Here is a 21428-nt window from a genome sequence, read left to right on the forward strand (position 1 = left end):
GTACCGGTTGGATTCCAGGTGGAATGTTGGTGTGTACCGCGAGGCTTGTTGTGGCTGTTGGATCCTAGGTAACCGGGCAGAGTTCTGTGGGTGGATCAGTGTGATGGAGGGGCTGCCGCCCTCTGTGGAGCTTGGCTTAGGTGTTTGGTCCGGGAAGCTGTGTAAGTTCGAGATACTGCTGCTGCCCAAAGACCTGAGTTCACAGGTCAGTTTCCAGAACCTTTCAGAGCAGACAGTGGAAGATCTGCCTGTCATCAGCTTACTGGTGAGGCTCCGAGGTACTTTCAGACTTGCCCAGTCCTGCTGAAGTCGACTTTAGGGGAGACACGAAGAGAAGCTGGGCGAAAAGCTGGCTGCACGGATTGAGGAGAGATGCGAACACATGGATGAGAGATGTTCTGCTACAATGGAGAATACTGGCGTGGAGACAGCTGTAGAGGATACCAGGCTCAAAAGACATTCATGAGACCTATTGATCCTCGCTGATACTGGCAGAAACATACGGAGTGCCAACGTGGACTTGAGGAAGTTCCTCAATTCTCTTCTCCAAGAACGGGTCCAAGGTCCCTGACATCTGCAAGAGAAGAGATGGCAGAGATGATCAAAACGCTCCTGTTCTTGGAAGAGGTCGTGAGAATCCACACGTCCCAAGGGGCATTCCCAAGCCATTCAGACCAGAATTCACCAAGCCCAGGTAAGCCTTTTCCCAGGTTTGGGCCTAGCTAGCAAGCACTTGCCCTTCCCTCCCCTCCACTCAGGCATCCATTTTGAAGGATCAGTACCTGAGCTGCAATGAAGCCATTACGAGAAGAGCAAGCCCCTCCTAGAATCAGACTTCCTCCAGCTTCACACTCTGTGAACAACAGTGAACTCCTTCAAGGTCAAATAGTCTCGGCTGAAATCGATAGGAATTGAATACTTAGCTCACACCTAGAAACGATGGCCTTCCGCTAGATTCAGCCAATGTTGTGTTTATGTCTTCCCTGGGGTGAAGGGAGTGTGGTAAGTCAGGGGAATCTTTGACTGAACTTGAATCTGTATTAGGCCTCAGTTTTTCAAGACAGTGTAGGTAAATAGTACATGTCAGAAAGTGAACTGTACTGTCAAAGTCGCCAGTGACATTAAAGACACAGCTTCTGTGGATCGTCTTTCAATTGAGTCAAGCCCCCGGGGGCACTATATCATGGGGGTGCAGACTTGGTTGCGTTAAATGGCTTTACCCAACATGATCGGATGATGAATCGTTCTCATCACTGATAGAAGAACACCTGGTTCTCAATAGACTAGCATAACTGCAGCAGGGTTGTCCTAGCTATAATGCCTCTAGGTGCTTTTGGATTCAAACCTAAATGTATATATTTGGTTTGTTTCCTCTTGTATTTTCCTAGAGAGGGATGTTACCCCTTGAAATGCCAACATTGGCCAGTAGGTGTCACTGGGAGTAAAGGGCACCACATGCACAAGTGTATCCAAGGTTGGGGGTTATTTCATGTTTCCAATAGTTATTTCATGGTTCCTGTTGGTTTCGGAGGCTTCAACCGTAAAGAGCTGACATGACCCCTTTAACAGTTTGGACTGGAAGTTTGCATTCTTTCTGTCTAGGTTTTCCGTAGAGCTGACAAAATGTTACCAAAATTGACAAGTCTGGCTTCTAGGTCGATACAGTGTGTTTCAAAAAATAACTTCATTTTCGTATACTCCCAAAACATGTAAATGAATTCTGTTAAACTTCTTAAAGACTGCAAATGAGATATCAACACACTGTCAAAACAGGTGTCTTCGGACAATCCCTCCCACCAAGGCTGTATAGAAACAAAGAGCTAAGCAAATATCACATTTCTGTGAAATGTATCTGGATAGTGTTGATTCATCGATGCCCAGTTGGCAGAGAAGAAGTGCAACCTGCACTCACTCGCTCCCAGGTACAGAGCAATGGAAACATCCACTCACCCAGCCCTTGGCACAGGACACTTGCCGAAGAGAGGCCTGTTACTTCCAAAGACAGGATGAGGCCTCAGGACACCTGGAAGCAGGAGAAGGCAAAGCAGGGAATGGAAACCAGTGCAGGGTCTGACCCCTGGTGATGGAGCAACAAGGGTGAAACTCTGTTTACCTTGGACGCACACTCTCAAGCGGACAGGAGACATGGGATTGAAGGTGATGTGCTGAGATTTACAAGAGTGCACAGCAGATGCTTGGCTGACAGAACTCAAAGAATCCAGCGCAAAATATCCCCACAGTTGATTCTGAGACCAAGATCCGAGCTGCCAAATTTGAGGTAGCAGAGGCAACGGTCAGTGAGGGATAGGGCTACGGATGATGGCACACGCTGAGTCTCAGGGATCTGGAGTGCGTTGTGGGATGTGGTGGGTCGAATCAAGAGAGCAAACCGAACTGTGTACCAATGATAAAGCAACCACACTGGTCGCGCGGTTGAGATTACCGATATGTCCCATGGCCACACCCAGTGCATCTGCAGGACCAGGGACCAATTGGGCATCTTGCCAATAGAGCACGTGTGGGGCTGAATCAGAGCTATCGTGCATCTGGTCTGAGGGATCCAGGGGGCCTTGGGTTTGAAATCAGAATGAAAAGCCTTAGGATCTGCTACATTCATAACCTGGGCTGGGATTATGGTTTGGTTTGAGGCACAGGATGCGCAACAGCTCTGTGGTTGCCTTCGTGCACCCGTGCCACAAGGATGAGAGGACAAGGAAGAGTAGTCCAAGTCCACAGCGTGAGAAGAGGAAGCATTTCCTTCAGCACTATCTCCCAAAAGCGGATGCTACATTTTGGATGGCACCGGCACGGTACGGCACCGAGGACACCAAGGTAGGTCTGCGGGATCATTCCAGCAGGCCCTGATGTGTGACATCCATGGATGAGCTTCCACTGGTGTTTCAGTAGACAGAGAAGCTCTGGGAAGAACTGCTTTCATTGGGACATTCCCGTGGCACTACAAAGCACAAGCGCACTCTCAGTTTGCTTTTTTTTAAACACTCCAAAATGACATAGAGCAGAATGCAGAGCTGAGAACCTTTAGAAGCCTCATTTCCACAAGAGGAAGTGTCCTGCGCACTTTCAGAATTATGAGATATGCGTAACCGAAATGAAGTTATGCTAATCGAAATAGTATGGGATGTTCATCACAACAAATGCAACACCAGCAATTGGAGATATACCAGACAACACACACAGGAACAGAATATGGCATCAATGTCTAGGAGAAGTTGTCCTCACAGAAATCCCATGGAATTGCGTAGAGACAAGAGTCTAAAATTTTCACTTAACAAAGCCCTAGAAGTCTACATTAGATACCTGATATTACCTGACCAGTAGAGATGAAGAAGTACAGTAAAAGAAACAGGAAGTACCATTTTCAGTTCCAAAGATATTGAAGGCCCAGAAGATAAGCTTTCCAACAACTAGACTGCAAAACGCTATCCAGACCAAGTGTTGAAATTGGAGGTCTGGAAAACCCTGAAGAACAACATTGTCTCAGAATCACAAAAGGCAGAATATCAGAAAAGGGGAAGAGAAAGTCTAAAGACGAGCCAAAAAATATCAGAAAACTCAATGGATGTGATCATATCAGGGCCAAAATTCAGCCCTTAGCAGACTAGATAATGCAGAGGGACGCGTGAATGACTGTGAAGACAGGGGAACAGAAATCCCTCGGTCAGAAGCAGACATAGGAAAGCAAGTGCAAACCAATGAAACATTGCTGTTGAATCCTGGGTTAAGACAGGGCATGAAAGACTAGAGTTCATAAGAGTCCCAGATGGAAAAGCAAGAGATAAAGAAACAAAAACTGTCTGAAAATGTATCTGTAGAAAAATCAGACTGAAACGTGCTGAAAGCCAAGAAAGAATCATCTATGCGAATTCAGGGATTACACAGCATCCAAAGGAGGTGGAATCCCAATAGACCTACCAGCAGCTGTATGATTCAAATCAACAAAGTTCACGAATATCCCAGTGATTTAAAATGCACCTGGAGGAAACAACATAGTCACAAGGGAACCTCCAGAGGGGTTTCAGCTGATATCTCGGCAGCAATATTGCAGGACAGGGAGGAGTGCCAGGACACAGACCATATCCTGAATGGCCAAATGCTGCCACCTAGGGTAGCCTATGCCCCATGACCACCATTTCTAATAACGGCAGAGCTAGAGAATTCCACAGACCGGCAAATCTTAAAAGAATTCAGCAGTTCAAAACTTCTTCTAAAAGGAAGGTTGAGAATACTCCCCTGAATAGAAAAGCAGCAAGATGAAATGGAAAGAAGAAAACCATTTTTGGAAATGCAAGAAGAGCATGAGTGGCAAAGAAGAAACAAGAAGAAGGCAAGGAGGACATCAAAACCCTAAAGATGGGAGAGGGAAGCAGGAAATCATAGGTGATTGGAAGCACTCTCTTAAGTGAATCAGCTTATTGGACTCTCTGTTTGAAGCGAAAGGAGAGCTGCATGGCCTGACGTGTTTGCAAAACAAGCAAGAAGCAGACCAACAAAGAATCAAACCAACAAACAAGCACCAAAAGGGTACGGTTGGCTGACATCTACCAAGGGAATCATGATTATTCAAAAGAAAATACTCAAGGTGATGTCAAGGATCATTCAGCACGCATCGACCCAGTATCGCGGCTTGCATGTACTCAGCACACTTGTCTTCGGAAATCAGAGGCGTGCATTCATATTCGTAAATATTGATTCATAAGAGCATATCGTGACCTAACCCAAATGCCGATTTGGAATCAAATGGATTCCTAGTCCGTGATGTAGACTTGTATGTCTTCCGACAGGATGAAGGAATGCCATATTCTACGCTACGTAGAGAAGAAATGTAAGAAGCCTATAACAAAGGCACGTAGATCTGCCAAAGTGTACTAAGAGCAAAAGAGACAGACAGTAAAGTGCACATTGGGGTTGGTTTCATTTCTTGGAATTTCAGCCCCCATGAAACAAATGGATCCATGTCCTGAGAGTGCGGGTGTTTCAGCAGAAATCAGGCGACGCATATGTATTCCGGGTGTACGGATATCATAGGAACATAAGTCTCCTTTAGAGGGTCTCTGTGTACTGTGAACTGTTAGAAAGTTTAAAGACGTGTGAAACCATCAACTAAAAAGGGACCCACTTCCCTCCATTGGTACTGTGCATACAGATCTGAGCAAAAGGAAAGAGGGAAGAAGAAAGGCCCATGGGACGCTAGTGGGTAGAATCACATTTACCTTAGGCACCTCTCGTCGGATGCAGCCCCTCCCCCAACACTGACAAGATGCAGCAGCCATTGGGGATGGCAGGTACCGGTTGGATTCCAGGTGGAATGTTGGTGTGTACCGCGAGGCTTGTTGTGGCTGTTGGATCCTAGGTAACCGGGCAGAGTTCTGTGGGTGGATCAGTGTGATGGAGGGGCTGCCGCCCTCTGTGGAGCTTGGCTTAGGTGTTTGGTCCGGGAAGCTGTGTAAGTTCGAGATACTGCTGCTGCCCAAAGACCTGAGTTCACAGGTCAGTTTCCAGAACCTTTCAGAGCAGACAGTGGAAGATCTGCCTGTCATCAGCTTACTGGTGAGGCTCCGAGGTACTTTCAGACTTGCCCAGTCCTGCTGAAGTCGACTTTAGGGGAGACACGAAGAGAAGCTGGGCGAAAAGCTGGCTGCACGGATTGAGGAGAGATGCGAACACATGGATGAGAGATGTTCTGCTACAATGGAGAATACTGGCGTGGAGACAGCTGTAGAGGATACCAGGCTCAAAAGACATTCATGAGACCTATTGATCCTCGCTGATACTGGCAGAAACATACGGAGTGCCAACGTGGACTTGAGGAAGTTCCTCAATTCTCTTCTCCAAGAACGGGTCCAAGGTCCCTGACATCTGCAAGAGAAGAGATGGCAGAGATGATCAAAACGCTCCTGTTCTTGGAAGAGGTCGTGAGAATCCACACGTCCCAAGGGGCATTCCCAAGCCATTCAGACCAGAATTCACCAAGCCCAGGTAAGCCTTTTCCCAGGTTTGGGCCTAGCTAGCAAGCACTTGCCCTTCCCTCCCCTCCACTCAGGCATCCATTTTGAAGGATCAGTACCTGAGCTGCAATGAAGCCATTACGAGAAGAGCAAGCCCCTCCTAGAATCAGACTTCCTCCAGCTTCACACTCTGTGAACAACAGTGAACTCCTTCAAGGTCAAATAGTCTCGGCTGAAATCGATAGGAATTGAATACTTAGCTCACACCTAGAAACGATGGCCTTCCGCTAGATTCAGCCAATGTTGTGTTTATGTCTTCCCTGGGGTGAAGGGAGTGTGGTAAGTCAGGGGAATCTTTGACTGAACTTGAATCTGTATTAGGCCTCAGTTTTTCAAGACAGTGTAGGTAAATAGTACATGTCAGAAAGTGAACTGTACTGTCAAAGTCGCCAGTGACATTAAAGACACAGCTTCTGTGGATCGTCTTTCAATTGAGTCAAGCCCCCGGGGGCACTATATCATGGGGGTGCAGACTTGGTTGCGTTAAATGGCTTTACCCAACATGATCGGATGATGAATCGTTCTCATCACTGATAGAAGAACACCTGGTTCTCAATAGACTAGCATAACTGCAGCAGGGTTGTCCTAGCTATAATGCCTCTAGGTGCTTTTGGATTCAAACCTAAATGTATATATTTGGTTTGTTTCCTCTTGTATTTTCCTAGAGAGGGATGTTACCCCTTGAAATGCCAACATTGGCCAGTAGGTGTCACTGGGAGTAAAGGGCACCACATGCACAAGTGTATCCAAGGTTGGGGGTTATTTCATGTTTCCAATAGTTATTTCATGGTTCCTGTTGGTTTCGGAGGCTTCAACCGTAAAGAGCTGACATGACCCCTTTAACAGTTTGGACTGGAAGTTTGCATTCTTTCTGTCTAGGTTTTCCGTAGAGCTGACAAAATGTTACCAAAATTGACAAGTCTGGCTTCTAGGTCGATACAGTGTGTTTCAAAAAATAACTTCATTTTCGTATACTCCCAAAACATGTAAATGAATTCTGTTAAACTTCTTAAAGACTGCAAATGAGATATCAACACACTGTCAAAACAGGTGTCTTCGGACAATCCCTCCCACCAAGGCTGTATAGAAACAAAGAGCTAAGCAAATATCACATTTCTGTGAAATGTATCTGGATAGTGTTGATTCATCGATGCCCAGTTGGCAGAGAAGAAGTGCAACCTGCACTCACTCGCTCCCAGGTACAGAGCAATGGAAACATCCACTCACCCAGCCCTTGGCACAGGACACTTGCCGAAGAGAGGCCTGTTACTTCCAAAGACAGGATGAGGCCTCAGGACACCTGGAAGCAGGAGAAGGCAAAGCAGGGAATGGAAACCAGTGCAGGGTCTGACCCCTGGTGATGGAGCAACAAGGGTGAAACTCTGTTTACCTTGGACGCACACTCTCAAGCGGACAGGAGACATGGGATTGAAGGTGATGTGCTGAGATTTACAAGAGTGCACAGCAGATGCTTGGCTGACAGAACTCAAAGAATCCAGCGCAAAATATCCCCACAGTTGATTCTGAGACCAAGATCCGAGCTGCCAAATTTGAGGTAGCAGAGGCAACGGTCAGTGAGGGATAGGGCTACGGATGATGGCACACGCTGAGTCTCAGGGATCTGGAGTGCGTTGTGGGATGTGGTGGGTCGAATCAAGAGAGCAAACCGAACTGTGTACCAATGATAAAGCAACCACACTGGTCGCGCGGTTGAGATTACCGATATGTCCCATGGCCACACCCAGTGCATCTGCAGGACCAGGGACCAATTGGGCATCTTGCCAATAGAGCACGTGTGGGGCTGAATCAGAGCTATCGTGCATCTGGTCTGAGGGATCCAGGGGGCCTTGGGTTTGAAATCAGAATGAAAAGCCTTAGGATCTGCTACATTCATAACCTGGGCTGGGATTATGGTTTGGTTTGAGGCACAGGATGCGCAACAGCTCTGTGGTTGCCTTCGTGCACCCGTGCCACAAGGATGAGAGGACAAGGAAGAGTGGTCCAAGTCCACAGCGTGAGAAGAGGAAGCATTTCCTTCAGCACTATCTCCCAAAAGCGGATGCTACATTTTGGATGGCACCGGCACGGTACGGCACCGAGGACACCAAGGTAGGTCTGCGGGATCATTCCAGCAGGCCCTGATGTGTGACATCCATGGATGAGCTTCCACTGGTGTTTCAGTAGACAGAGAAGCTCTGGGAAGAACTGCTTTCATTGGGACATTCCCGTGGCACTACAAAGCACAAGCGCACTCTCAGTTTGCTTTTTTTTAAACACTCCAAAATGACATAGAGCAGAATGCAGAGCTGAGAACCTTTAGAAGCCTCATTTCCACAAGAGGAAGTGTCCTGCGCACTTTCAGAATTATGAGATATGCGTAACCGAAATGAAGTTATGCTAATCGAAATAGTATGGGATGTTCATCACAACAAATGCAACACCAGCAATTGGAGATATACCAGACAACACACACAGGAACAGAATATGGCATCAATGTCTAGGAGAAGTTGTCCTCACAGAAATCCCATGGAATTGCGTAGAGACAAGAGTCTAAAATTTTCACTTAACAAAGCCCTAGAAGTCTACATTAGATACCTGATATTACCTGACCAGTAGAGATGAAGAAGTACAGTAAAAGAAACAGGAAGTACCATTTTCAGTTCCAAAGATATTGAAGGCCCAGAAGATAAGCTTTCCAACAACTAGACTGCAAAACGCTATCCAGACCAAGTGTTGAAATTGGAGGTCTGGAAAACCCTGAAGAACAACATTGTCTCAGAATCACAAAAGGCAGAATATCAGAAAAGGGGAAGAGAAAGTCTAAAGACGAGCCAAAAAATATCAGAAAACTCAATGGATGTGATCATATCAGGGCCAAAATTCAGCCCTTAGCAGACTAGATAATGCAGAGGGACGCGTGAATGACTGTGAAGACAGGGGAACAGAAATCCCTCGGTCAGAAGCAGACATAGGAAAGCAAGTGCAAACCAATGAAACATTGCTGTTGAATCCTGGGTTAAGACAGGGCATGAAAGACTAGAGTTCATAAGAGTCCCAGATGGAAAAGCAAGAGATAAAGAAACAAAAACTGTCTGAAAATGTATCTGTAGAAAAATCAGACTGAAACGTGCTGAAAGCCAAGAAAGAATCATCTATGCGAATTCAGGGATTACACAGCATCCAAAGGAGGTGGAATCCCAATAGACCTACCAGCAGCTGTATGATTCAAATCAACAAAGTTCACGAATATCCCAGTGATTTAAAATGCACCTGGAGGAAACAACATAGTCACAAGGGAACCTCCAGAGGGGTTTCAGCTGATATCTCGGCAGCAATATTGCAGGACAGGGAGGAGTGCCAGGACACAGACCATATCCTGAATGGCCAAATGCTGCCACCTAGGGTAGCCTATGCCCCATGACCACCATTTCTAATAACGGCAGAGCTAGAGAATTCCACAGACCGGCAAATCTTAAAAGAATTCAGCAGTTCAAAACTTCTTCTAAAAGGAAGGTTGAGAATACTCCCCTGAATAGAAAAGCAGCAAGATGAAATGGAAAGAAGAAAACCATTATTGGAAATGCAAGAAGAGCATGAGTGGCAAAGAAGAAACAAGAAGAAGGCAAGGAGGACATCAAAACCCTAAAGATGGGAGAGGGAAGCAGGAAATCATAGGTGATTGGAAGCACTCTCTTAAGTGAATCAGCTTATTGGACTCTCTGTTTGAAGCGAAAGGAGAGCTGCATGGCCTGACGTGTTTGCAAAACAAGCAAGAAGCAGACCAACAAAGAATCAAACCAACAAACAAGCACCAAAAGGGTACGGTTGGCTGACATCTACCAAGGGAATCATGATTATTCAAAAGAAAATACTCAAGGTGATGTCAAGGATCAATCAGCACGCATCGACCCAGTATCGCGGCTTGCATGTACTCAGCACACTTGTCTTCGGAAATCAGAGGCGTGCATTCATATTCGTAAATATTGATTCATAAGAGCATATCGTGACCTAACCCAAATGCCGATTTGGAATCAAATGGATTCCTAGTCCGTGATGTAGACTTGTATGTCTTCCGACAGGATGAAGGAATGCCATATTCTACGCTACGTAGAGAAGAAATGTAAGAAGCCTATAACAAAGGCACGTAGATCTGCCAAAGTGTACTAAGAGCAAAAGAGACAGACAGTAAAGTGCACATTGGGGTTGGTTTCATTTCTTGGAATTTCAGCCCCCATGAAACAAATGGATCCATGTCCTGAGAGTGCGGGTGTTTCAGCAGAAATCAGGCGACGCATATGTATTCCGGGTGTACGGATATCATAGGAACATAAGTCTCCTTTAGAGGGTCTCTGTGTACTGTGAACTGTTAGAAAGTTTAAAGACGTGTGAAACCATCAACTAAAAAGGGACCCACTTCCCTCCATTGGTACTGTGCATACAGATCTGAGCAAAAGGAAAGAGGGAAGAAGAAAGGCCCATGGGACGCTAGTGGGTAGAATCACATTTACCTTAGGCACCTCTCGTCGGATGCAGCCCCTCCCCCAACACTGACAAGATGCAGCAGCCATTGGGGATGGCAGGTACCGGTTGGATTCCAGGTGGAATGTTGGTGTGTACCGCGAGGCTTGTTGTGGCTGTTGGATCCTAGGTAACCGGGCAGAGTTCTGTGGGTGGATCAGTGTGATGGAGGGGCTGCCGCCCTCTGTGGAGCTTGGCTTAGGTGTTTGGTCCGGGAAGCTGTGTAAGTTCGAGATACTGCTGCTGCCCAAAGACCTGAGTTCACAGGTCAGTTTCCAGAACCTTTCAGAGCAGACAGTGGAAGATCTGCCTGTCATCAGCTTACTGGTGAGGCTCCGAGGTACTTTCAGACTTGCCCAGTCCTGCTGAAGTCGACTTTAGGGGAGACACGAAGAGAAGCTGGGCGAAAAGCTGGCTGCACGGATTGAGGAGAGATGCGAACACATGGATGAGAGATGTTCTGCTACAATGGAGAATACTGGCGTGGAGACAGCTGTAGAGGATACCAGGCTCAAAAGACATTCATGAGACCTATTGATCCTCGCTGATACTGGCAGAAACATACGGAGTGCCAACGTGGACTTGAGGAAGTTCCTCAATTCTCTTCTCCAAGAACGGGTCCAAGGTCCCTGACATCTGCAAGAGAAGAGATGGCAGAGATGATCAAAACGCTCCTGTTCTTGGAAGAGGTCGTGAGAATCCACACGTCCCAAGGGGCATTCCCAAGCCATTCAGACCAGAATTCACCAAGCCCAGGTAAGCCTTTTCCCAGGTTTGGGCCTAGCTAGCAAGCACTTGCCCTTCCCTCCCCTCCACTCAGGCATCCATTTTGAAGGATCAGTACCTGAGCTGCAATGAAGCCATTACGAGAAGAGCAAGCCCCTCCTAGAATCAGACTTCCTCCAGCTTCACACTCTGTGAACAACAGTGAACTCCTTCAAGGTCAAATAGTCTCGGCTGAAATCGATAGGAATTGAATACTTAGCTCACACCTAGAAACGATGGCCTTCCGCTAGATTCAGCCAATGTTGTGTTTATGTCTTCCCTGGGGTGAAGGGAGTGTGGTAAGTCAGGGGAATCTTTGACTGAACTTGAATCTGTATTAGGCCTCAGTTTTTCAAGACAGTATAGGTAAATAGTACATGTCAGAAAGTGAACTGTACTGTCAAAGTCGCCAGTGACATTAAAGACACAGCTTCTGTGGATCGTCTTTCAATTGAGTCAAGCCCCCGGGGGCACTATATCATGGGGGTGCAGACTTGGTTGCGTTAAATGGCTTTACCCAACATGATCGGATGATTAATCGTTCTCATCACTGATAGAAGAACACCTGGTTCTCAATAGGCTAGCATAACTGCAGCAGGGTTGTCCTAGCTATAATGCCTCTAGGTGCTTTTGGATTCAAACCTAAATGTATATATTTGGTTTGTTTCCTCTTGTATTTTCCTAGAGAGGGATGTTACCCCTTGAAATGCCAACATTGGCCAGTAGGTGTCACTGGGAGTAAAGGGCACCACATGCACAAGTGTATCCAAGGTTGGGGGTTATTTCATGTTTCCAATAGTTATTTCATGGTTCCTGTTGGTTTCGGAGGCTTCAACCGTAAAGAGCTGACATGACCCCTTTAACAGTTTGGACTGGAAGTTTGCATTCTTTCTGTCTAGGTTTTCCGTAGAGCTGACAAAATGTTACCAAAATTGACAAGTCTGGCTTCTAGGTCGATACAGTGTGTTTCAAAAAATAACTTCATTTTCGTATACTCCCAAAACATGTAAATGAATTCTGTTAAACTTCTTAAAGACTGCAAATGAGATATCAACACACTGTCAAAACAGGTGTCTTCGGACAATCCCTCCCACCAAGGCTGTATAGAAACAAAGAGCTAAGCAAATATCACATTTCTGTGAAATGTATCTGGATAGTGTTGATTCATCGATGCCCAGTTGGCAGAGAAGAAGTGCAACCTGCACTCACTCGCTCCCAGGTACAGAGCAATGGAAACATCCACTCACCCAGCCCTTGGCACAGGACACTTGCCGAAGAGAGGCCTGTTACTTCCAAAGACAGGATGAGGCCTCAGGACACCTGGAAGCAGGAGAAGGCAAAGCAGGGAATGGAAACCAGTGCAGGGTCTGACCCCTGGTGATGGAGCAACAAGGGTGAAACTCTGTTTACCTTGGACGCACACTCTCAAGCGGACAGGAGACATGGGATTGAAGGTGATGTGCTGAGATTTACAAGAGTGCACAGCAGATGCTTGGCTGACAGAACTCAAAGAATCCAGCGCAAAATATCCCCACAGTTGATTCTGAGACCAAGATCCGAGCTGCCAAATTTGAGGTAGCAGAGGCAACGGTCAGTGAGGGATAGGGCTACGGATGATGGCACACGCTGAGTCTCAGGGATCTGGAGTGCGTTGTGGGATGTGGTGGGTCGAATCAAGAGAGCAAACCGAACTGTGTACCAATGATAAAGCAACCACACTGGTCGCGCGGTTGAGATTACCGATATGTCCCATGGCCACACCCAGTGCATCTGCAGGACCAGGGACCAATTGGGCATCTTGCCAATAGAGCACGTGTGGGGCTGAATCAGAGCTATCGTGCATCTGGTCTGAGGGATCCAGGGGGCCTTGGGTTTGAAATCAGAATGAAAAGCCTTAGGATCTGCTACATTCATAACCTGGGCTGGGATTATGGTTTGGTTTGAGGCACAGGATGCGCAACAGCTCTGTGGTTGCCTTCGTGCACCCGTGCCACAAGGATGAGAGGACAAGGAAGAGTGGTCCAAGTCCACAGCGTGAGAAGAGGAAGCATTTCCTTCAGCACTATCTCCCAAAAGCGGATGCTACATTTTGGATGGCACCGGCACGGTACGGCACCGAGGACACCAAGGTAGGTCTGCGGGATCATTCCAGCAGGCCCTGATGTGTGACATCCATGGATGAGCTTCCACTGGTGTTTCAGTAGACAGAGAAGCTCTGGGAAGAACTGCTTTCATTGGGACATTCCCGTGGCACTACAAAGCACAAGCGCACTCTCAGTTTGCTTTTTTTTAAACACTCCAAAATGACATAGAGCAGAATGCAGAGCTGAGAACCTTTAGAAGCCTCATTTCCACAAGAGGAAGTGTCCTGCGCACTTTCAGAATTGTGAGATATGCGTAACCGAAATGAAGTTATGCTAATCGAAATAGTATGGGATGTTCATCACAACAAATGCAACACCAGCAATTGGAGATATACCAGACAACACACACAGGAACAGAATATGGCATCAGTGTCTAGGAGAAGTTGTCCTCACAGAAATCCCATGGAATTGCGTAGAGACAAGAGTCTAAAATTTTCACTTAACAAAGCCCTAGAAGTCTACATTAGATACCTGATATTACCTGACCAGTAGAGATGAAGAAGTACAGTAAAAGAAACAGGAAGTACCATTTTCAGTTCCAAAGATATTGAAGGCCCAGAAGATAAGCTTTCCAACAACTAGACTGCAAAACGCTATCCAGACCAAGTGTTGAAATTGGAGGTCTGGAAAACCCTGAAGAACAACATTGTCTCAGAATCACAAAAGGCAGAATATCAGAAAAGGGGAAGAGAAAGTCTAAAGACGAGCCAAAAAATATCAGAAAACTCAATGGATGTGATCATATCAGGGCCAAAATTCAGCCCTTAGCAGACTAGATAATGCAGAGGGACGCGTGAATGACTGTGAAGACAGGGGAACAGAAATCCCTCGGTCAGAAGCAGACATAGGAAAGCAAGTGCAAACCAATGAAACATTGCTGTTGAATCCTGGGTTAAGACAGGGCATGAAAGACTAGAGTTCATAAGAGTCCCAGATGGAAAAGCAAGAGATAAAGAAACAAAAACTGTCTGAAAATGTATCTGTAGAAAAATCAGACTGAAACGTGCTGAAAGCCAAGAAAGAATCATCTATGCGAATTCAGGGATTACACAGCATCCAAAGGAGGTGGAATCCCAATAGACCTACCAGCAGCTGTATGATTCAAATCAACAAAGTTCACGAATATCCCAGTGATTTAAAATGCACCTGGAGGAAACAACATAGTCACAAGGGAACCTCCAGAGGGGTTTCAGCTGATATCTCGGCAGCAATATTGCAGGACAGGGAGGAGTGCCAGGACACAGACCATATCCTGAATGGCCAAATGCTGCCACCTAGGGTAGCCTATGCCCCATGACCACCATTTCTAATAACGGCAGAGCTAGAGAATTCCACAGACCGGCAAATCTTAAAAGAATTCAGCAGTTCAAAACTTCTTCTAAAAGGAAGGTTGAGAATACTCCCCTGAATAGAAAAGCAGCAAGATGAAATGGAAAGAAGAAAACCATTTTTGGAAATGCAAGAAGAGCATGAGTGGCAAAGAAGAAACAAGAAGAAGGCAAGGAGGACATCAAAACCCTAAAGATGGGAGAGGGAAGCAGGAAATCATAGGTGATTGGAAGCACTCTCTTAAGTGAATCAGCTTATTGGACTCTCTGTTTGAAGCGAAAGGAGAGCTGCATGGCCTGACGTGTTTGCAAAACAAGCAAGAAGCAGACCAACAAAGAATCAAACCAACAAACAAGCACCAAAAGGGTACGGTTGGCTGACATCTACCAAGGGAATCATGATTATTCAAAAGAAAATACTCAAGGTGATGTCAAGGATCATTCAGCACGCATCGACCCAGTATCGCGGCTTGCATGTACTCAGCACACTTGTCTTCGGAAATCAGAGGCGTGCATTCATATTCGTAAATATTGATTCATAAGAGCATATCGTGACCTAACCCAAATGCCGATTTGGAATCAAATGGATTCCTAGTCCGTGATGTAGACTTGTATGTCTTCCGACAGGATGAAGGAATGCCATATTCTACGCTACGTAGAGAAGAAATGTAAGAAGCCTATAACAAAGGCACGTAGATCTGCCAAAGTGTACTAAGAGCAAAAGAGACAGACAGTAAAGTGCACATTGGGGTTGGTTTCATTTCTTGGAATTTCAGCCCCCATGAAACAAATGGATCCATGTCCTGAGAGTGCGGGTGTTTCAGCAGAAATCAGGCGACGCATATGTATTCCGGGTGTACGGATATCATAGGAACATAAGTCTCCTTTAGAGGGTCTCTGTGTACTGTGAACTGTTAGAAAGTTTAAAGACGTGTGAAACCATCAACTAAAAAGGGACCCACTTCCCTCCATTGGTACTGTGCATACAGATCTGAGCAAAAGGAAAGAGGGAAGAAGAAAGGCCCATGGGACGCTAGTGGGTAGAATCACATTTACCTTAGGCACCTCTCGTCGGATGCAGCCCCTCCCCCAACACTGACAAGATGCAGCAGCCATTGGGGATGGCAGGTACCGGTTGGATTCCAGGTGGAATGTTGGTGTGTACCGCGAGGCTTGTTGTGGCTGTTGGATCCTAGGTAACCGGGCAGAGTTCTGTGGGTGGATCAGTGTGATGGAGGGGCTGCCGCCCTCTGTGGAGCTTGGCTTAGGTGTTTGGTCCGGGAAGCTGTGTAAGTTCGAGATACTGCTGCTGCCCAAAGACCTGAGTTCACAGGTCAGTTTCCAGAACCTTTCAGAGCAGACAGTGGAAGATCTGCCTGTCATCAGCTTACTGGTGAGGCTCCGAGGTACTTTCAGACTTGCCCAGTCCTGGTGAAGTCGACTTTAGGGGAGACACGAAGAGAAGCTGGGCGAAAAGCTGGCTGCACGGATTGAAGAGAGATGCGAACACATGGATGAGAGATGTTCTGCTACAATGGAGAATACTGGCGTGGAGACAGCTGTAGAGGATACCAGGCTCAAAAGACATTCATGAGACCTATTGATCCTCGCTGATACTGGCAGAAACATACGGAGTGCCAACGTGGACTTGAGGAAGTTCCTCAATTCTCTTCTCCAAGAACGGGTCCAAGGTCCCTGACATCTGCAAGAGAAGAGATGGCAGAGATGATCAAAACGCTCCTGTTCTTGGAAGAGGTCGTGAGAATCCACACGTCCCAAGGGGCATTCCCAAGCCATTCAGACCAGAATTCACCAAGCCCAGGTAAGCCTTTTCCCAGGTTTGGGCCTAGCTAGCAAGCACTTGCCCTTCCCTCCCCTCCACTCAGGCATCCATTTTGAAGGATCAGTACCTGAGCTGCAATGAAGCCATTACGAGAAGAGCAAGCCCCTCCTAGAATCAGACTTCCTCCAGCTTCACACTCTGTGAACAACAGTGAACTCCTTCAAGGTCAAATAGTCTCGGCTGAAATCGATAGGAATTGAATACTTAGCTCACACCTAGAAACGATGGCCTTCCGCTAGATTCAGCCAATGTTGTGTTTATGTCTTCCCTGGGGTGAAGGGAGTGTGGTAAGTCAGGGGAATCTTTGACTGAACTTGAATCTGTATTAGGCCTCAGTTTTTCAAGACAGTATAGGTAAATAGTACATGTCAGAAAGTGAACTGTACTGTCAAAGTCGCCAGTGACATTAAAGACACAGCTTCTGTGGATCGTCTTTCAATTGAGTCAAGCCCCCGGGGGCACTATATCATGGGGGTGCAGACTTGGTTGCGTTAAATGGCTTTACCCAACATGATCGGATGATGAATCGTTCTCATCACTGATAGAAGAACACCTGGTTCTCAATAGACTAGCATAACTGCAGCAGGGTTGTCCTAGCTATAATGCCTCTAGGTGCTTTTGGATTCAAACCTAAATGTATATATTTGGTTTGTTTCCTCTTGTATTTTCCTAGAGAGGGATGTTACCCCTTGAAATGCCAACATTGGCCAGTAGGTGTCACTGGGAGTAAAGGGCACCACATGCACAAGTGTATCCAAGGTTGGGGGTTATTTCATGTTTCCAATAGTTATTTCATGGTTCCTGTTGGTTTCGGAGGCTTCAACCGTAAAGAGCTGACATGACCCCTTTAACAGTTTGGACTGGAAGTTTGCATTCTTTCTGTCTAGGTTTTCCGTAGAGCTGACAAAATGTTACCAAAATTGACAAGTCTGGCTTCTAGGTCGATACAGTGTGTTTCAAAAAATAACTTCATTTTCGTATACTCCCAAAACATGTAAATGAATTCTGTTAAACTTCTTAAAGACTGCAAATGAGATATCAACACACTGTCAAAACAGGTGTCTTCGGACAATCCCTCCCACCAAGGCTGTATAGAAACAAAGAGCTAAGCAAATATCACATTTCTGTGAAATGTATCTGGATAGTGTTGATTCATCGATGCCCAGTTGGCAGAGAAGAAGTGCAACCTGCACTCACTCGCTCCCAGGTACAGAGCAATGGAAACATCCACTCACCCAGCCCTTGGCACAGGACACTTGCCGAAGAGAGGCCTGTTACTTCCAAAGACAGGATGAGGCCTCAGGACACCTGGAAGCAGGAGAAGGCAAAGCAGGGAATGGAAACCAGTGCAGGGTCTGACCCCTGGTGATGGAGCAACAAGGGTGAAACTCTGTTTACCTTGGACGCACACTCTCAAGCGGACAGGAGACATGGGATTGAAGGTGATGTGCTGAGATTTACAAGAGTGCACAGCAGATGCTTGGCTGACAGAACTCAAAGAATCCAGCGCAAAATATCCCCACAGTTGATTCTGAGACCAAGATCCGAGCTGCCAAATTTGAGGTAGCAGAGGCAACGGTCAGTGAGGGATAGGGCTACGGATGATGGCACACGCTGAGTCTCAGGGATCTGGAGTGCGTTGTGGGATGTGGTGGGTCGAATCAAGAGAGCAAACCGAACTGTGTACCAATGATAAAGCAACCACACTGGTCGCGCGGTTGAGATTACCGATATGTCCCATGGCCACACCCAGTGCATCTGCAGGACCAGGGACCAATTGGGCATCTTGCCAATAGAGCACGTGTGGGGCTGAATCAGAGCTATCGTGCATCTGGTCTGAGGGATCCAGGGGGCCTTGGGTTTGAAATCAGAATGAAAAGCCTTAGGATCTGCTACATTCATAACCTGGGCTGGGATTATGGTTTGGTTTGAGGCACAGGATGCGCAACAGCTCTGTGGTTGCCTTCGTGCACCCGTGCCACAAGGATGAGAGGACAAGGAAGAGTGGTCCAAGTCCACAGCGTGAGAAGAGGAAGCATTTCCTTCAGCACTATCTCCCAAAAGCGGATGCTACATTTTGGATGGCACCGGCACGGTACGGCACCGAGGACACCAAGGTAGGTCTGCGGGATCATTCCAGCAGGCCCTGATGTGTGACATCCATGGATGAGCTTCCACTGGTGTTTCAGTAGACAGAGAAGCTCTGGGAAGAACTGCTTTCATTGGGACATTCCCGTGGCACTACAAAGCACAAGCGCACTCTCAGTTTGCTTTTTTTTAAACACTCCAAAATGACATAGAGCAGAATGCAGAGCTGAGAACCTTTAGAAGCCTCATTTCCACAAGAGGAAGTGTCCTGCGCACTTTCAGAATTGTGAGATATGCGTAACCGAAATGAAGTTATGCTATTCGAAATAGTATGGGATGTTCATCACAACAAATGCAACACCAGCAATTGGAGATATACCAGACAACACACACAGGAACAGAATATGGCATCAGTGTCTAGGAGAAGTTGTCCTCACAGAAATCCCATGGAATTGCGTAGAGACAAGAGTCTAAAATTTTCACTTAACAAAGCCCTAGAAGTCTACATTAGATACCTGATATTACCTGACCAGTAGAGATGAAGAAGTACAGTAAAAGAAACAGGAAGTACCATTTTCAGTTCCAAAGATATTGAAGGCCCAGAAGATAAGCTTTCCAACAACTAGACTGCAAAACGCTATCCAGACCAAGTGTTGAAATTGGAGGTCTGGAAAACCCTGAAGAACAACATTGTCTCAGAATCACAAAAGGCAGAATATCAGAAAAGGGGAAGAGAAAGTCTAAAGACGAGCCAAAAAATATCAGAAAACTCAATGGATGTGATCATATCAGGGCCAAAATTCAGCCCTTAGCAGACTAGATAATGCAGAGGGACGCGTGAATGACTGTGAAGACAGGGGAACAGAAATCCCTCGGTCAGAAGCAGACATAGGAAAGCAAGTGCAAACCAATGAAACATTGCTGTTGAATCCTGGGTTAAGACAGGGCATGAAAGACTAGAGTTCATAAGAGTCCCAGATGGAAAAGCAAGAGATAAAGAAACAAAAACTGTCTGAAAATGTATCTGTAGAAAAATCAGACTGAAACGTGCTGAAAGCCAAGAAAGAATCATCTATGCGAATTCAGGGATTACACAGCATCCAAAGGAGGTGGAATCCCAATAGACCTACCAGCAGCTGTATGATTCAAATCAACAAAGTTCACGAATATCCCAGTGATTTAAAATGCACCTGGAGGAAACAACATAGTCACAAGGGAACCTCCAGAGGGGTTTCAGCTGATATCTCGGCAGCAATATTGCAGGACAGGGAGGAGTGCCAGGACACAGACCATATCCTGAATGGCCAAATGCTGCCACCTAGGGTAGCCTATGCCCCATGACCACCATTTCTAATAACGGCAGAGCTAGAGAATTCCACAGACCGGCAAATCTTAAAAGAATTCAGCAGTTCAAAACTTCTTCTAAAAGGAAGGTTGAGAATACTCCCCTGAATAGAAAAGCAGCAAGATGAAATGGAAAGAAGAAAACCATTTTTGGAAATGCAAGAAGAGCATGAGTGGCAAAGAAGAAACAAGAAGAAGGCAAGGAGGACATCAAAACCCTAAAGATGGGAGAGGGAAGCAGGAAATCATAGGTGATTGGAAGCACTCTCTTAAGTGAATCAGCTTATTGGACTCTCTGTTTGAAGCGAAAGGAGAGCTGCATGGCCTGACGTGTTTGCAAAACAAGCAAGAAGCAGACCAACAAAGAATCAAACCAACAAACAAGCACCAAAAGGGTACGGTTGGCTGACATCTACCAAGGGAATCATGATTATTCAAAAGAAAATACTCAAGGTGATGTCAAGGATCATTCAGCACGCATCGACCCAGTATCGCGGCTTGCATGTACTCAGCACACTTGTCTTCGCAAATCAGAGGCGTGCATTCATATTCGTAAATATTGATTCATAAGAGCATATCGTGACCTAACCCAAATGCCGATTTGGAATCAAATGGATTCCTAGTCCGTGATGTAGACTTGTATGTCTTCCGACAGGATGAAGGAATGCCATATTCTACGCTACGTAGAGAAGAAATGTAAGAAGCCTATAACAAAGGCACGTAGATCTGCCAAAGTGTACTAAGAGCAAAAGAGACAGACAGTAAAGTGCACATTGGGGTTGGTTTCATTTCTTGGAATTTCAGCCCCCATGAAACAAATGGATCCATGTCCTGAGAGTGCGGGTGTTTCAGCAGAAATCAGGCGACGCATATGTATTCCGGGTGTACGGATATCATAGGAACATAAGTCTCCTTTAGAGGGTCTCTGTGTACTGTGAACTGTTAGAAAGTTTAAAGACGTGTGAAACCATCAACTAAAAAGGGACCCACTTCCCTCCATTGGTACTGTGCATACAGATCTGAGCAAAAGGAAAGAGGGAAGAAGAAAGGCCCATGGGACGCTAGTGGGTAGAATCACATTTACCTTAGGCACCTCTCGTCGGATGCAGCCCCTCCCCCAACACTGACAAGATGCAGCAGCCATTGGGGATGGCAGGTACCGGTTGGATTCCAGGTGGAATGTTGGTGTGTACCGCGAGGCTTGTTGTGGCTGTTGGATCCTAGGTAACCGGGCAGAGTTCTGTGGGTGGATCAGTGTGATGGAGGGGCTGCCGCCCTCTGTGGAGCTTGGCTTAGGTGTTTGGTCCGGGAAGCTGTGTAAGTTCGAGATACTGCTGCTGCCCAAAGACCTGAGTTCACAGGTCAGTTTCCA

General features: G+C 46.4%; 1 long non-coding RNA gene across 1 annotated transcript; it reads right to left on the minus strand.

Annotated features, from left to right (window-relative positions):
* Window positions 1-17416: 17416 nt before the first annotated feature.
* LOC140695358 (uncharacterized) lies at window positions 17417-21214 on the minus strand. The gene is made up of 4 exons (XR_012071082.1): window positions 21141-21214; window positions 18023-18173; window positions 17860-17932; window positions 17417-17648 (listed from the first exon to the last, which is right to left on the minus strand). It is a non-coding gene; the product is annotated as an uncharacterized lncRNA (long non-coding RNA).
* Between the last annotated feature and the right edge of the window lie 214 nt (window positions 21215-21428).

The sequence above is a fragment of the Vicugna pacos genome, unplaced genomic scaffold (genome assembly GCF_048564905.1).
Source record: "Vicugna pacos unplaced genomic scaffold, VicPac4 scaffold_196, whole genome shotgun sequence".
In the NCBI taxonomy this organism is placed as follows: Eukaryota; Metazoa; Chordata; class Mammalia; order Artiodactyla; family Camelidae; genus Vicugna; species Vicugna pacos.